The sequence below is a fragment of the Pezoporus occidentalis genome, unplaced genomic scaffold (assembly GCF_034315485.1).
Source record: "Pezoporus occidentalis ecotype Australia unplaced genomic scaffold, CSIRO_AGI_Poc_V1 ctg81, whole genome shotgun sequence".
Lineage (NCBI taxonomy): Eukaryota > Metazoa > Chordata > Aves > Psittaciformes > Psittacidae > Pezoporus > Pezoporus occidentalis.
In genome coordinates, this window is record NW_026916170.1 from 1,995,139 (window position 1) to 2,013,470 (window position 18,332).

An 18,332-nucleotide genomic window follows, 5' to 3' on the forward strand; every position below is an offset into this window, starting at 1 on the left:
AGTCCAGCTATGTTCTTACTGAATAAAACCTTCATAAGCAATGGACTCTTATTACTACATGCTCTGGTTTTCTTAGAAAAGAAAAAAAGACATCCACATCACATGCCGTGACATACATACGATCTGAGAACCAGGTCTTGTGCTCCAGGAAATTTTGTGGCATGCCTGGCATGTAAGTGTTGTTGCAGACAGAGAAGCCAGTCTTCTGCATCTGACTCTTGCAAAGATAGTGACTTTGATGGATTTCTTAAGAAGGAGTGGAGATTAAGGAGTTTGGATTTTAGTTAATGAAAAATCAGCTTTTTTTTCTTCTGTTGAGCCTAGTTCAGTCCTGCAGTTTTCTCCCTCCCTACTTCATTACTGTATCTCACAAGATATTTATTCCTGGTGCTCAATAACTGTAGCAGGAACAGTTTGCTTCTAATTTGTAAACTTGATTGGACTAAAGTCCTGAAACCAGGAGTCCACATTATTTTTTTATGTTGCATGACACATAAAATCAAAAAATCCAGGCATCCAAAAAACTGTGAGAGACAAGAAAACTAAACATATATTTTTACAATTAAAAAAAAAAAAAATAGATCCAAAGTTAAATAATGGATCTTTTGCACTGTTATGTGTTTCCTCTGTGCTGTTTTTAATTTTCATCCTTTTAACTGCTCACAGCTTTTTCTGTCTTTGCAAAGCATGAGAAAATGTCAGTTCCCATTTCAAAATATAATTGTGAAAAAAATTCTTGGAATAACCATGCAACTCAATTTCATTTCCAAAAAAATTTAGAATAAATATATCTTCTGTGTTTCTCTGTTTTACAAAAAGTCTTGAGGGAAAATAACCAAAAAAGTTTGTGTTTTGTTAAAAAATATCATAATGAGGAAAATGTTATGTTCCTTGCTTATTTTCTGGCCACCACAACTCACCAAACTAAAGCCAAATACAAGATTCAACTAATGCTGTGATGTTAGATTTTCTTAATGGGTAAACAGGCCCCATCCATATGACCTCTATTTAAATATACAAATGGCCTCTGTTGTGAAAGGAATGCATTATTCCTTGACACCATTTTCATAATCCCTCAAAACCTTTTGCCTTCAAATTAAGTTCTGATATTTCTAATTCTTCCATTTTATATGGCATCCAAGTTAGTTGTACATTTTGCAGCACATTGACACATTCTCAGAAACAATTTTTGCTTGCTTATTTACTCATATGTACATATTGTCTACATTTTAGTTAGTTTTCTGTGAAATACCATGTCATATCTTTTTGTCCTGAAACTGAAACTAAATATATGAATCTATCTATCTATCTATCTATCTATCTATCTATCTATCTATCTATCTATCTATCTATCTATCTATCTATCTATCTATCTATCTATCTATCTATCTATCTATCTATCTATCTATCTATCTATCTATCTATCTATCTATCTATCTATCTATCTATCTATCTTGTGGCAACTTCAACTCTTTGACCTGAGTTCTTCTCTGAATTTTTCAAATTAGTCTTTAACTCTTAGTAATATTTTCAGGTATTTCAGCTATACTACTTGCTATATGAGCAAATGCTGAAACAAATTATTATGGGGTAAAAAAGTGTCAGCTTTACAAGAGTTTTGTTGTTAGGTGTTTACTTTTCCTTGCAAAAATAAGAAATGCTTGGGCAATTCTGTGATGCCTTCAGGGCTTGCATCCTGAAATTTGTATTGGGTGTATTTGTTCTGATAAATATTTTACATACATTGGAAAATTATGTTGTCCATTTTAGAAAAGTCTGTTAACATGATAGCTATATATTACATTAGATCTCTTATTTTTCAAGAGATGTCATTTCTAGACAGCAGTGATATGTCGAGCCTTTTCTGGCATCCTAAAATTTCTGAAGAGCTTATCTAGTTGTAATATGTGGTTATGTGAGCACTAGTTAGAGTGAAGTTGGTAAACTCTAGGGGTGGACTTCTATGTTCAGAACCTCCCGAATTCTCATGCCCTCATGACCTCCAGCCACTCATGCACCACGACTGTTCTTGGGAACTTGCTCACAGAAGCAGCATCCATAATCTTCAGGTTGGTAACTTTTTTCTCATGACTCATTGACCTTCAGGCCTTCATGCGTTATGAGTATCCATGGGAACTTGATAGGCTGTTACCCTCACACAACGTTTGGCCTAGAAGATTTCTGAGTACTGTTGAGCAGTACAATGTGTTCAATACCGAATATTGATTTGCCTTTCAAAACAGAAATGATATGACAATAATAGGATTAATCATATTTAACATGTTGATTATATAAGATGAACTTAAGGCTATCTGTATTCCAAAAGTTTTGCGTTTTCTTAAGCAACACTGAATACCCCTGCTTATCTCCAAAGAAAGGGAAGAAATTATCTTGCCATTCAGAAGACTCAGCAGCATACTGCCATGAGTAAAGCATTAAAAAAAAAAAAAAAATTGCTTGCCTTCCAACACTGTATTTTTTCATACACATCATCTAGTTTCTGATCTTGATTGTGCATTGTGTTAATGATAGGGAATAGATACCCTATAAGGTTGTCAGTGTTCACAGAAAAATGAGGTTTAGTCATTTCAGGAAAATGATGCGGGTGGAGAGCACAGATGCTTGAAAGAATTTTCTCAGAATATGAAAGGGGTATATCCTCATTGTCCTGATCCTGTCTTCAGTTCCTTTAACGAGCAAAAAATATTTACATGCTGATGCCTGGGGAATTTGGTTCATCATGTACAGTGGAAGTTTTCCATTACTTTTCATTGTGAGCAGGAATGTGCAACAGGAAGTGTCGTGAGGAGTGGGGTGTGAGGATGGAGGCAAAGAGAGTAAAGAGATCTATAGCGTAGGGATCCAGAGCCTAAAGCCATCTGGCATAAATCTGCCAGATCCAGTGCAGTTATGAATACTGACACCAATGGAGATTTTCTGCTTTAATTTTTTAGGCTGTAATGATGAAAGTCAAAGGGGTTGAAAAATTTCAGCTATTGCATATTTTTGTGCTTATTATTTAGTTTCCTTTTCTTCTTATATTGTCTTTATTATTAAACTTATTTTCCTCATTTAAACCACAGTTCTTTCAATGCTGAGGAGAATAAATTTGTCCAAGAAGCTTTAAGGTACTGTTTTTGCAAATATTTTATATCTGTGTCAGCAATTCTAATATATGGTTAACAGGTGTCCCTTACGTGCCTGAGATATTAAATTTTAAATACCTGTTAGTTACTTCCTAATAGAACACAAATCAATATTTTTTTATTCAAATACTTCTTCTGGCCTGTCATTTAAATACTTTAAAAAATCAGGTGACATTGCTCCAATTTATTATTGTGGGAAGAACTCATCAAATGGAGACAAAAATATTCAGTAAAAAAATAGTTGTGCTCCTTTAATCTATAATCATACTCTCATTCCTATTATGTGGAAAAGCGTTAAACCAATAAAACATAAGTTTAACACAAATTTCTTAAGTAACTGTTTCAATGGTGTGTTAACAGTCAATGACTGCCAAGTGGGAAAACTGTGAAAATGATCAGACTTTGTGTCTCAGGCAGGCCTAATAAAGCTTCAAAGGCTGACCACATTGTTTAAGTGATGAGGTGTTTAGGCTTTAAAGCTTATTCACAGCCTTCACCATCAGTCTCTGTATTACATTTTTAATGGAGCTTTCTGTAAAAAAGGAAGCTATGTCTAAAGCTATGTATAAGAAAAAGATGGGTATAAGAGATATAAGGGAGAGATCAAAATATGAGTAGTTTAATCAGAAGTATGTGTACTACAGAGTTATTTTTATATGAAGCATGGAGATTGATGATCAATACCAAAGAAAGTAAGATTACAGGAACATTTGAAAATAAAGCATTGTTTTCTAAGTCCTAAGATGTAACATATCAATTAATGCTTTTAATAGTTGCTACTCTGGCAGCTTGCAACATAAAACAAGCTCATCAGAAGCTTTGCCAGATAACCTCTAGCTCATTACATAGATTTTTGAATAACATGTATAAATTATACTGCATGTACAACTCTGTCAGTGAAACACAAACTGTACGACTCTATAGCAACTTCTTGCTAAGTTAGTAGGTTTTTTTCACTGCCAATTTGGTAAATTATGAAATTGCACTAAATGTTAGTTCCGTGTCATAGTTGTTTAATTACTTCTCATGGAAGATTTTGTATGAAGGGAAACTTCAAAGAGATTTAAAATAAATCTGAAGTCTGTTTCTAAGTTAAGACAATTCGTAAATATAATGTTTCTAGTTTTCAATTTTTTTCTCTATTATTGTCCATGTCATTCCACACATAGTTGGGTTTAAAAGTAATTTACCAAGTAATCAGTACTGTGCCAAAAGGGTGGGGATCACATACCCAAGATAATTTTAGGCTGTAGCTCCTTTATTCTTAATTATAACAAAAGAAACAAATAACTCAGGGCATGCTAAAAAAGCTCATAAGATTTAATTCATCTTCATTCAGTGTTTCAACCACTTTAACTACTGAAAAAGCAGAGTGAAATAGTCAGTACTGGTCTGCAAGTAACTGCAGCAAGACTTCTCCTAGTACCCAAAAAAACCTTCTACACCTTGAGTCAGTATCTGTTTTCTATGCTACTTCTGTAGTAGCCCTGTACCAAATCTGTAGATTTGCCCTTAAGGTATGAAAGGGTTCTTGAAACAATACAACTTAATGTATAAAGTTTTCATAGAAACCTTATGACCAGTCTAAATGAAGAAAGAATGGAAATTTCTGGGTAGGGAAGCAGCAGAAAGAAGGGAGGGCAGGAAGAGGGCTGTGAGCAACACAGGTCCCAGTGGTATTTTGAATAGGAGGTCAAGAAGACTCTGGTACATGCATGTGCTGCTTCTCTTGACAAACAGCTCTGAAATTACAAGCCTAAGAAGAGGGAAAACCTAAAACAAGGAATGGCATTAGCCAATATTAGACAGATTTGAGCTGTTAAAAGGTGATGGAAGGAAGACAGACAACAGGTAAGAGCCAAAATTCACTTTTGTAAGTAGACAAATGACAGTGAGTAAATCTAATGACTCCTTGACAGGGACAGATGAGAATACAAACAACACATTCGTGGTCAGCCCATACAAGGATACAAAAGGCAGACCTAAAACCTGCATGGGGTTGCATACCTAAGCAAGACCCAGAAAACATCAGTCACAAGGAAACCTGGGCAGACTTCCTGGGGGTAAAAGGTCTTGGTGTATGCAGCATGAGCAGATGTCTTCTTGGTGCTTGTGAGAATATGAATATGACAGTGTAACTGAGTACATTAAATCAATTTTGGTTTAGTGATTTTATAAAATAAAATTACCTTCACCTTCCGTCAGGTATCACTGAGGTGTTGCTATAGCAATAAGGTTAGTCCTGCCTTAAGCTTATGGCATCTTTCTCTCTCTCTCTCTTACTGTCCAGCATCTTTCATATAGATGAAAGTAAAAGAAGGTCTGCATATTGCTCCATTGACAGTTTCTGAAGTGAAATAGGTGCTTATAGAGCACAAATCTCAGCAAAATCTGTAAATGGCATAATTTCTATGGTGACATCCACAGTATCTGCTAGACCATGGAAGAACATGTAGCTGAATTTTGAGAGTGAGAAAAAGATGAATACAAATAACAGTGTTGTGGGACTTGGCTCTGCCATTTTTTGTGATACCTCAGAAAACCTGCCACCATTTCAAGTTTTACCTTCTGCTCAAAACGGCTGACCAAACAAGGACTGATGTGGCTGCAGACACCATGTATTATGGGGCTAGGGAGTCCGCCTGGAACAATGCCTTATTTGGAGATTCATCAAGAACAATCAACCACACCTCTATGCCAACCACAAATGCCCCTCACAATCACTCCTTGCAGAGGTGATTGGCATGAAATGGCTCATGTGGAATGACAGCAAAATTGCAACTGTAAAAGACCGTCACTGAAGAACCCTCGTGTGCACCCACCATCGACTGCTGAGGACCATCAACAGATCCACAGGATGCCCCAGGATTCAGGGTGGTGACTATTTCTACTTTTAACCTCTTTTTCCCTTCCCATCTCTCTCTTTTCTCTCTTATGTTAGATAATTACCCTCAGGATTGCAATTAATAAAACGATACTGGTTTAGGTTACCATTATGGTGCCTCGATTGTGCTTTGTCCGAACTCAGGGATCTCAAATCTATTTCTTTATCCATCAGGATTCTTAGGAAGTGGTATACTCTATCTGCAGGGACCTAGAGCACACCAATAAAACTATAGGTGGGCTCCACTTGGGCCTGACTGCATTGTGTTAACTGTGGGTTGCTGTCAAGGGCCAGGTGCTGGGTGACCATTGAAGCCTTGTGGTAGCAAAAACTAAGTTGGAACCTAACAAGTGCCTACTGCATTTTTCTCATTTTTTTTTCTCCCATGTCACCCAGCAAAGGAAACTCATGTTTGATGCTTCTGCAAATATCTTTGTGCAAAATTCCTGTGTGCCCTTTGTGAATGTGTGTCCTTTTTAATTTGAAATAACCTCTCATATTGGCTCTATCTTCTGTTCGTATCTTAGCGTTTTGCTGTCTGCCTCCATCCTTCCCTGGCTTTCCAGACTCCTTTCCTGGCAGTCTTTCATTTTCACAGCCCTGCTAACAGATCGGTTCCTCTAGAAATATTGAGGTAAATATGTCAGACAAATGAAAGGGAAGAGCAGAACTCTTTGCATGTAAAATGCAAAACAAAACTTTGAGCACAGCTCAGCTTTTCAGAGCACTAACTAATTACAGATGTAGCACTTCCTAAATTCAGCTGTGAGCATCATATTTGCTTATAATAACTTCTGCTCCTTCTGTAGTGAGGACTGTGTTTGCAGACCACTTCCTAGATGATGGCAATTTATACCTTATTAAATTGGCATTTGTTCATATTTCCACTAACAAGACTGTGTCCTTTTACGCTGCTTTGCAGTCACCCATTCTATCACAAGCCTCCTCTAGTTTGCTATCTCTGTCTTAGATATTAAATACAGTACACAGAGCAGCCTGACTTCACACATAGTGGCAGAGACTTCAGCAAGAAAGTGAAGAGACTATTGTTCTCTTCAGTTTATTTCTGAACTGCTTCCCTTTCTTTCTAACAGGTTCACTGCTTCTGTAGGGGTCCAGTGGGGAGCATGGCAAACAAATTGCATAGTGCAATCAGCCTCGAAGCACTTAGCATCCTAACTCTCTGTCAGGATTGGCTCACATCTGAGGTGTAATTCTGATTGCCATTTGGTCGGAGTGAATAAAATATCTTTGGTGTCAGGATGGCGTAGAGACAGACAGTCTGGAGCAAAAATAAAAGAAGTTATTTCTTAAGTGTCTTTTAAAAGTCATACGATTAGTTTGATCGAATACCAGGATGAAAAAATCATTCCAAGTAGTGGTTTTGGCTTAGAGAATGTGGTTGTGGGTGAAAGAAGACCTAACCCTCAGAAGCGGTTCTGGCAAAGAAGGACATGGTGTGGGCCAGCATCTGCTTGCAGATTCTGGACTTAGAAAACAGAAGAGGAGCAAGCAAGGGAGAGGAAAAAGGTACACACTGGCTGTATGTAGAATGTGCTATCAGGCTCGGCATGCTAATGCAAGAAAATCTGTCTACTCAAAGCTGCTATCGCACATTTTTTTTTTAACAGATTTAACCCAGTTGGCTACTTTTCTCATGTGGCTTCAGCTATTTTGATGTCCAGTAAATCTGGATTAATTATAACATTTAACCATGGCCTCCATTTCAGTCCTTTTTTATTATTATTTCTTATATTATTTATTTTACAGTCGGCTTAACCACACACATTTCTTGAGCGATCTGATAGCAGGAATATATATACACTGAAGAATAGGTGTTAATGTATATACTATAAAATAAAGATTAAGAGCAGTGAGCAGTCTATTTCAACCACTGCTTTTCACTTCCCTCATTTTCCCTCCTTTTTATTCAGGCCAGCTCTAAGGCAACTCCTAAATTGTACAAAGAATAACTGTGGCCTTATTATGGTGGAGGTGTGACTGGATGCTGTTGGTAAGAAATATGGGCCAAAAATGGAGATAGACTTAGAGTGGAGCCAGGAACCTTAAAGATTTCAAAAACATTCTACTGCGTAACTGTTTGATATACTTAACTCTGTACCTTATAGCTCCCACAGATCTTTAAAAGCTTACTATAAGTAAAGCTTGAGATGAATAAGACATAACATATGAATATGTTGTAGAAAGATTTCTTATTGTAATTCACTGGTTTCTTGATTGGCACTTTTCTGAAACTTCTTGGTTGTGGCTGTCTACAAACTGAACACCTTCCAGCAGTTCTGCACTAAATACTTTATTACCCTTCTCTGAGATGCAAATACAGTAGTATCAGCCCCCTGATGGGAGGGTGGAAGGATATTTTCAAGATCTGAACACTCTGATTCAGGAGTATCAGAAAGCTGATAGGTTTTTTCAGCATTTCAGAAAAAGAGAAACAAAGTTGTTGCTCTGCTTATTTTCATGTACTTTCTAAAGCTCATTGGTCAGGATTTCCCAGGTGCTTGTGTCTTTGCTGATTTTTTGTTCTTTTTTCCTCAAGTCTGTTCTTTTGTGCATACTGCCTGAATAAAAAAAAATATTTTTACGTGGATAGGTTAGACATAGTTCTTCTGAACTGTTTTGAAAGCACCCAGGCATATGAAAAATAGTGCTCTTACAATACACAAATACCTAAAATACATCCAATAATGACAAAAATTAGTACAAAATCCACAGATCTGATTTCAGTTTCTGATGTATATAATCAATACACATGCATATTTATGACTGTCTACAAGTAGAGTATAGCATATAATTAACATGAACTCATTTAATAAAATGTACTATGTTATATATATATGTATGATACAATACACTTTTTACACACACATACAACTATGTAATTCTATAACAATCTCAATAATGCTAAAAATACTCAAAGTCAAAATGAAATATAAATAAAAATTGGGAAAACATTATTAAAATACATGCTTTCCTGATGTATTTTGTACGTTGGAGTTTGACTTTCTAATAAATGTTCTTTGTTCATTCTAGGATGATTACAGATGAAGCACAATTATATCGCTGCCTGTCATGTCATATTCGTTTTGCAAAATTAATTCCAGAACTTACGTATTTTTTCTAGAATTTGCAATAAGATATTTCAAAGTCTGCAAAGTTTAAACTCCAATTTTAATCTCAATTTCCAGTATTAAAGTGTGGATGCTACTTTAGGAAAGGCATCACATTTCAAGCTTTATTTAAACAAGATTTCTAAATGCAAGAGTGAAAGCTACGTTTTAAAATATGTGAAAAGCCTCAAATATGAAATTGATGGCTTAGAATTTAAGCTAAAAGAACAACTCACAGTGAAGATTCGGAACTTCAAGAGTGAATCTCTCTTCAAAAGAAAGTAGACTACAGAGGATTCAGGAACTGAATTTCTTCTGCAGTCAATGCTGTTGAAAAGAATGCAATAAAAGTTATTTTTTCATTCTAGTTAACAACAAAAATGTTTAATAATCACATCTGGTTTTCTTTCCATAAAAAATGAATCCAGATCATATTGATACTGGCTGAAATATTTCTCACTTGATTTTTGCTTTAGTTCACTGAACTAACATAATATTTTGCAAGGGATCCAAACAAAAATGTATCATACATGCAGCTTGTTAACAGAGCTAAATGTTTTTCAATTGCAGACTACTTTTCATTAATGTGATATTCCTTTCATAGATGCACATGTATATATGGAAAGGAAAATATTTAATCCAGCTTAATAAACTCTTTTGAGCTGTGTTCTGGCTCTCTAAGAAACTTGCTTAATTACCTTTCTCCCCACCTCAACAGAGGAGTGAAGCACAACAAAAGCTGTAAAGCACTGGTAGACCAATCAGTCAGGTTTAAAATGTTACAGTGTCAATCATTAATCAATCTGTTTAAACCTGACACATTATTCTTTTGAATGGTAAATATTGTTAGCAATTTAACGAAGACATTATTAGATTATTTATTTTCACTTATTTATTTTAGGTCTCCCATGTGTTATTTAATAATCCCTTGGGTGTGAGAGGAATTTATTTAGTTTGGCTTATTTAGTTTGGCTTATTTAGTTTGTTTCTAGAGTTAGCACTTTTCACTTCTGTCTCTCTACATTACCTGTTTAAGAAATTATGATTCTGTGAAATTCAAATTAAAAAAAAAATCAAATGTAAAAAAAAAACAAAATTATTACCTGCAGTTACAACCTTAATACTTAATGAAAACCATACTTTTTCATGTAACTTTTTCTTTTAAAATAAATTATTTTATCTTCAAAAGCTAAATTTTGCTGTCATCCACGCAACTTGTAAGCTTCATAAAATTAACATATATGTATTTAATAAATGGGAGAATATTTTAATTTTTCATTTTTTCTCTCCAATATTTATACAATTATAAATATGCAAATAAGCTTAAAAGTGTGTAGCTAGATTATGCCATGTAAGATATGAAATGCTGATAAATTTTGTGGACAAGTAATATACAGTTCCTACTTTTAATTAATTGGCTTATAATTTTAAAATCATAGCAGCTGCATTTTTGATCTTTTCAGTGGAAAACATCCTTTTAGAAGTACTTCCTGAAGATATATGTTTTCTTGAACATGAGAGCACCAGTATCACTTAGACATTTAATTACATGACAATTAATGCATATATAATTGTGCATTGCTATAATGCAATGTTGTGCATTATATATGCATATGCATGCAGTAATTGTGCATTGTATATGTATTTTTTATATATCCATGTTATATGTATATGGTATGTTTATGTGTATATATATTTTATAGAAAGTATGTGCATGAGAAGCTCTTTAGATGTGTGTGCGTTTATGTATAAATATATAAACATGTAGAAAAATACAAAGATGAGTGCTTAACTGCCCTTATAATTAATTGCAGAAAACAATGTATGAGACTTTTAGACTGCAAAATTTTATCGATGAAAAGCAGTCTCACTCAAAACCCAACCATTGTTCTTAATCTTCACATGATTCTTTCTGAAAATTAGTTGTTTCCTTGGTACAGATATACAAGGGTAAGTATCAGAAGTCACAAGTGAGAAGACAAAAGCTAATGTTGTTGATACTTAATGGTTATAGAATTGGGCAGGACTTTTCTGCTTTGTTACTTACTCGTTATTTCTATTTAAAGAAAAAGAGAGTGCTGAGCAGCATAAACTGGGTCTTTATCCAGTTATAGAAGATCCTTATCTATGAATAAGAGGAATAAATTTGTGTGCCTGTACTGCTCTCTTCAATCCATCTCCTAAAACAGGGAATTAAGATGCTCCATCCCTGGAAAAATTCAGGGTCAGGCTGGATAGGGCTCTGAGCAAGGTAATTAGTTGACGTTCCTGCTCATTGTGGGGGGAGTTGATAACTTTTATGGTCCATTCCAAGCCAAACTATTCTATGACTCTGTGATTAAGAGTTGTACATCTGTCTGGACCACAGCGTGGAGCACAGCTAAAGCTTGTGAGTTTCTGCAGAGACCTGCACAAGTTGCCCTGATCCTGGTGACACTGTGGGGCACTTTTGGTGGGATACAGGGATAAGGATTAAGATACTTTCAAGGCATCCATCCCCACATCTATTGTGGATTTTCTCTTGAGCTTCTTGTTAGGATCTAACCCTGTAAACAACAGATGTCAAAGGAAAACTTCCACTTTTGGAAGACTTTAGTTAATACTCCTGCTGTATTTAAAAATCCGGTTTGTTAAAATGTTTCTTGTTTGAACCACTGATACATCTTTTTTAATGGCTTTTCAGATTACCTTGCTTTTTAAAAAGATTTTTTCTTCTTAAGGCAAACAACAGATGTCTTTATTTCAGCAAGACTTTTTGTAGAGTTCTGACAAGATTCAGTCTACCACCAAAACACTGAAAAGAAAGTGGGTTTTGAAAAAAGGCATTCTCGTGTGTCCTTTTTTATCTTCAGTCAGGAACATTTTAACTCACATGGCAGTATTAATATTTTCACTGATGTAGTCTAATATGTTTGCTAGTCTAACCAATAAACTATAAACAGTCTGAAACCTAGTCTCTCCAAGAAGGCCAGCTGGTGTGAAATGGTCTGTATCTATACAATTAAACTCTGTTAGCCTCCAAAAGAAAGTGGTGGCGGGCAAAATAATTATGGGGAATTGCTCCCTGTATGTGTTCATTCCTGAACCTTGCGCAGAAGTCATCTGAGAAAGTAATATTTGTTTCATCTGAGACCCTACCCAGACTCTTCTGTCAATAGATCATCAAGTCAGAAGACTCAAGTCTGAGCTCTTGCTGTAGTTTATTTACTAGTACAGACATAGCAACAGTACTGCAAAGACAGAACATAATACTGACTTTAAAGCTAACTCGCTAAATAATAAATTCTACAAAATAATTTCAGTCAGTAAAAAGCAGAGATTGATGATGGGATTGGAAAGCGGCAAACTGCTGAGTTGGTTTTGGCAGGAGAAGTTGCATGTGTTTCCACACTTATCTCTTTAAACAACAAACTTTAAATTTTTCCTCTGTGAGAGTCTAATGTTTTACCTGAAACAATGGACTGTTCGTACATAGCAGGTATTTTTAGTGAAGCACTATGAAAGCTTCCAAATCCTACACATGATCATTTTTAAATAACCTGTATTCTGATCCCATTTTGCCATGTCTTGGTTCTTTCATAATATTCCATTCCATTTTAGGAAACTATGTATTTGAAAAATGTTGGAAAAAACAGCACTAGATAACATATTTTTTTCCCAAAAGACAGCTGAGTGGATTTTAGCTTAATTAAATCAATTGCATTGTTGCATGCAAAATATTTTTTTTTCCCAAAATAGGAATTTCAGAGAAAATGTCACTTCTCAAAGAAATCAGCTATCAGATTTCTTTCTTTTTTTTTTTTTTTTAATACATAGAATATCAGAGTCATCCAAAAACTGTTCAAGCCCTGACAAGGCTTTAAAAAGAAGGCATCTTGCTGTCTTTTATGAAAATCATTATTTATCTAAGAGGTCAGTTTAAATTTCTCCAAGTGTTATTAATGAAGCAAAATTGCTAAGGATTGCACTTTGTTTTTTCTTTCAGCTCCAAGAAGGAGGACAGAATACAGATGAGTCGGAATGTGTTTGACACAATTCATCCTGTGGCGTTAACGAAAGTTTATCTTCACTTCCATAGGGGTAACACAAATCGCCTTGACACTTCTGATGTGAAAAGGAGAAGAGAGAATTTCCTGGGTAGCATCTGTCTAAGGAAGATTCACACTTAGCCTGACAGAAGGTCCCACCAGTCCTGAGCGCCATTTTCATTCAAACTCTCCGTATTCCTGCTGAAGCACCCAAGTGCTTTAAAGAAGGACTCAGACCCCTTTTAAATAAATATTTTTTGTTTTCCCGTGATAGCTTATTTTTGTTTTCCCACTTCTGTCTGAGGTAGAACAGTTTCTTCAGTAAAGCCATGGACCTGAATTCAAGTAATTTCTGCAGGTAAGCCAAAGTTGTTCAGCAGTTGGTGCCCATGGGGCTGGATTTGTAAAGGATCGTCATCCAGCTGAGTCCTACTTAGTAACAAGCTTTCTAAGTCTGGAGGTACCTTTTCCTACATCTCCCTTTGGATAATGGTGATCACGAAGCTTTATTGCTAGGTGTAAGTAGTGATAGGACAAGGGGTAATGGGTAAAAACTTAAACAGGGGAAGTTTAGATTGGTATAAGGAGGAAGTTCTTTACTCTAAGGGTGGTGAGGCACTGGGATGGGTTGCCCAGGGAAATCGTGAATGCTCCATCCCTGGCAGTGTTCAAGGCCAGGTTTGAAGGAGCCTTGGGTGACATGGTTTAGTGTGAGGTGTCCCTGCCCATGGCAGGGGGGTTGGAACTAGATGATCTTAAGGTCCTATCCAACCCTAACTATTCTATGATTCTATTCTATTAAATATCAGAGGATGAAATCATCACCATAAAGATTAGATTTATTTTCTTTTATAGATATATTTTTACATCTTCAGGGACATAAACATTCTAATCCTTATTTTCATATAATCATATAATCATAGAATTATAATTCTTTTAGAATCATAGAAATATGATTCCTCCCCCCACTTCTCTCCCCTGGAGTCCAGTCTTTGGTTTGTGGGATACGAAGTTGCTTTGTTTCTTTCGATTGAAAAGTAACAGAGGACTTGTTCCTTTCAAGTATGAAGCCATAAGGGTTTTTCTTTTCTGAGAGAGATAATTTGCAGCTTTATTCTTTTTTAAACCCTTAAAAAATTAGATTTTGTATGGCAACAAAAACATCTTGTTCTCCTGTGTTGTTTATCTACCTGTTAATTTATGTGAACTAAACCAGAAGATTAATTTCACCTAGAATTGCCTAGAAATGTTTATAGGTATTACAAATCTTAATTAATGCTTTTTCCTTTTGGAAGAAAACATTTATAAATCTCTGATCCACTTTCTTTTACAAAATTTCCTATACAAAATACTTGGCAAGAGCCTGTATGGTGACCTGGAATCTGGCGTCCTGAAAGTTTAAAAGCCTATTTCTGTAACTGGATGCAAAACTCTAAAGTGAAAGAAACTGTAACTTGTACTACCCATGAATTATTAGCATTGTAAATTATGCTATTTGATACTGTGTTGCATGGCAATCTACAGTGAATTATTGTGTGTTTATACTTCACCCCTTACTTTGTTTTCCCTGCCACCCTGTTAACCATTTGCCCTGGGATTTCAGACCTCTTGTCTTACAGCTCTGCTGTAAATATTTGACCTCTCATTCTCTCATTTGTCTGTTTTCTCCTGCTGAGTCTTTTCCTCTTCTCATAAAAGTCAGCTGGGGAGACATCAGGCCATTGAGCAAAAGCCTGTCGTGGGCAGCTATCCAAGTTGGGCTGTGAAGCTCTGCCCCTCCACAGGTCACATCCTGACAGAGGATGCTGCCATCATGGCAGGCTCTAGGCAGAGGGAGATTTCCTCAGTGTTACTAGAAAGGACAAGGGTCCTTCTACAGCCAGCTGTTACCAGGGAGAGACTAGTAAACAAGGCAGATGCGTAGCACCTTGCCTAAATGGCATTAGAGGTTCAGTGTAAAATCTGCTTATGACACTAGTTTCCAAAATTACTTCTCCCCAGACAAAAAAAAGTACAACACTTTGAGGAATATTAAGAATCTTTTATTTCCCCCATGCATTCACCTTTGTTTCACTGCAGGATGTTTTGACCTTTAAAAAGAAGATTATGAAAATAATAGGTCCAATAGCCTAAAGGACTTCTGCAATCCATATGTATATTCATTCTGTGTTGGTTAATGAAACACTTGGAAAAAGAATGAAAGTGAAGGTTCAGGTAGTTTCTTACAAGTGTGAGACATTAGATCAGTTTCAGGAAGAATACAATCTGCAGTAAAATGGCTCAAATACAGGTATACTACTACACAGCCATTTGCAAGGGTCTTTTCATTATTACAGCACATCGGTTAGGTTACAGATCTGGTAGCTGTAACATAAACAAACAAAAATTCAAAGTAGTACACATAGGGAAAAAAATCCACAAAACAGAAAAAAAAAACCTCCAGAAAAAACCCAAAACTTAAATATTTCTTTATTTTGATAGCATCTGTTGTTTAACAGCATCACTTTAGCCAAAATAGTCTTTAAATGGTCAAGATTAATTTAGCTTTACAAAGATTCTCTCTGACCTTTGCACTGCCTGGGTTACAGCAAGACACATAATAGCTGCCGGTGAGGGCTCCAGTCTTACAAGCCATGAGAGAACATCCTGCCACAGATAGTCCCCTTATTTAGATAAACTGTATGGCCAAGGTTTTACAGTTCTGTTCCAGAGCTGTTTTCTGACAGTTTCATCTAATATTCTCACCACCTCCTTCCAGACTATCTTTAATTCCCAAGACCAGAGAGAGCCTCTTATTTTTCCCATTACAGTGACTCCTTGACTTGCCTTAGAATTAATAGGCCCTGTGCTCTTACCATGCTTTCTTTACTTCCCTCAGCACATGACTGGGGATCTATATTTCCTTTTGTTTCTGTAAGCTGATTCTCTTCAGTAAGACTTGCTTACTCCAGTCAATACACAGGCTTGGAGCACATGATAAAATTGATTCCCCTGACTAGTCCATTGGACGCCTGGCCTTTTATAGATTCTTATCACCTGCCTGGGCTAGTCACAGGTAATGGCTCTCAGAATAAACCTTTTGGGCTGTTTTAGTTTTTACCAGACAGTTACTCTTTACTGCTGCCACGTGGGAGCCACTTCTCTCATGCTTTGGATGATATGGGGAGTATCACCAACTAAATCATTTATCTGAGAGATCAAGATAGACGTTGATGTGTCAGATGTACTGCATTTTATTGTAACTCCATCAAGTGAGCTTTTAGACACTCCAACACAGGTGCCATGCTAGTAATGTTTCCATGATCTCCAAAGCCTTTCTAAGACTATTTCTACATAGGTTTTGTGGGAAATTTAGTTATTAAGTTGCCTGCAAGCAGGCCTATGCTTTCTTCCTTAAATAAAATACAGACATTGGAAACTGCAAATAGAAAGTTATCTTGAAGACAGATGTTTTATTACAGCATTCAGCAGAAGCTTGCTTACAGCTTATGTCAAGACATCCATACAAGTAAGGCTTCAGAAAAAAAAAGTTAAATTAATAGTTATTACATTATGGTTGTTTAACAACAAAGTTTGTTAATATTTCTGCTAAATGCAAAGTTGCTTTGCATATTAAAGAGAAATGAAGATACAGACTGAATCATTTTTATGCAGCTAAAAGAAATTAAGATCAGAACTATGTAAGATCAGAATTCAGTGTCAAATCCTGGATCTAAAGGAAATATGTTTTAGCATATAGCTCTCAGTGCTTTATGAAAGTGGCAACAGAAATTTGCATTGTGAAGAAATCGATAAGCAAATTATATGTTCCTACACTCACGTTTATTCGTATGACAAGTTCCACTTGATTATTGAGTCAGAAATTTACAATAAAAATTATGAGGCTTAATTAATCCACTTCACTGATTATAAGTTGTCCAACAACTTAAGATAACAAGTAAAAGGAACAATGTCAGTTGCATTTTGTTACAACTTATTTAGTAAGTTCTATTAAATACAAAACCAAAGTATTCTTACACAAAATGTATTTTTTCAGTGTTTTGAACTCAGAAATCATTAGTTTCAGGCAACAGACAAAATTTGCTGAGTAAGCTTGGAAGGCAGATAATAGTCATCTATCTGGGCTTTACTATTAGATTACAGTCAACATGAAAAATAAAAAACGTGAGAAAAAAGTGTTTGACCACGAGACCTGAAATAGTCACTGTTTTAAAGCCGGCTGAAGTGGCTGGGTGCAGGTAATCTGGAGGTACTTTTGGAGTTTTATTTCCTCCATCAATATAAGATTTTTTTAATAGTTGTTTCTAACTTCATGACTGCTTACATCTCAATTAGTCAGAAGAGATGATTACATAGACATGCAGCTATACACACAAATACTTTTTAATTCTTTTCATTTGTGAACCTTTCTCCAGAACTGAACAGGAACCAGAGATCAGGAAAGTTTGGAAAGTTAGTTATCTTCAGTTTTGCAGAAAACTAAGCGTTTCAGTCATGCTTTAAATTTCACACAACAGAGAGAAGAAAATTCTGTATTGGGGGAGGGTAATTTTGCTGAAAGCAGTGTTCAGTGCTAAAATATCAAAATGCCTTTTGGGGCACAAGCACTATTCCACCAGGGAGAAAAAAACAGCCAACATCTTCACTGAGCAGCTGTGGCCAAAGTAGAAAACACTAAAAATGGACTGAATTTATGAGCACATAGGTTACTGCATGAAGTTAATCACAAATTATGAATATTCTTACAATTCCGGCAGTTTGCATGCACATTTTAACCTTCCCCCCAAAAAAAAAGTTCTTCCTGGATGCTTTGAAAAGGAACAAAAGCTTCTGAAGTATCAGAAAAGTCTTCAGAAAAGCTCTGCATGAGAGTCCTCTGCCATAGCATTAGGACAAAGCTGGAGCTTAACACTCACGTTTAGCTACTGCAGGCCTGAATGCTGGACACAGCTGAATCCTTGGCTGTACTCACAGCCCAAAGAGGGCATGCTGGATGAACTGGAGGAGCAGGTTCATAACTCTGAGCAAAAGCCCATGTTTTAACTGAACTGGACCAGCCTGCTGGTATGTGTTAAAGAAGCTTAAGGCTTGCTCTTATTTATATGGCATACCAGTTATCATAAAGACTCAGAGATCACCTGGA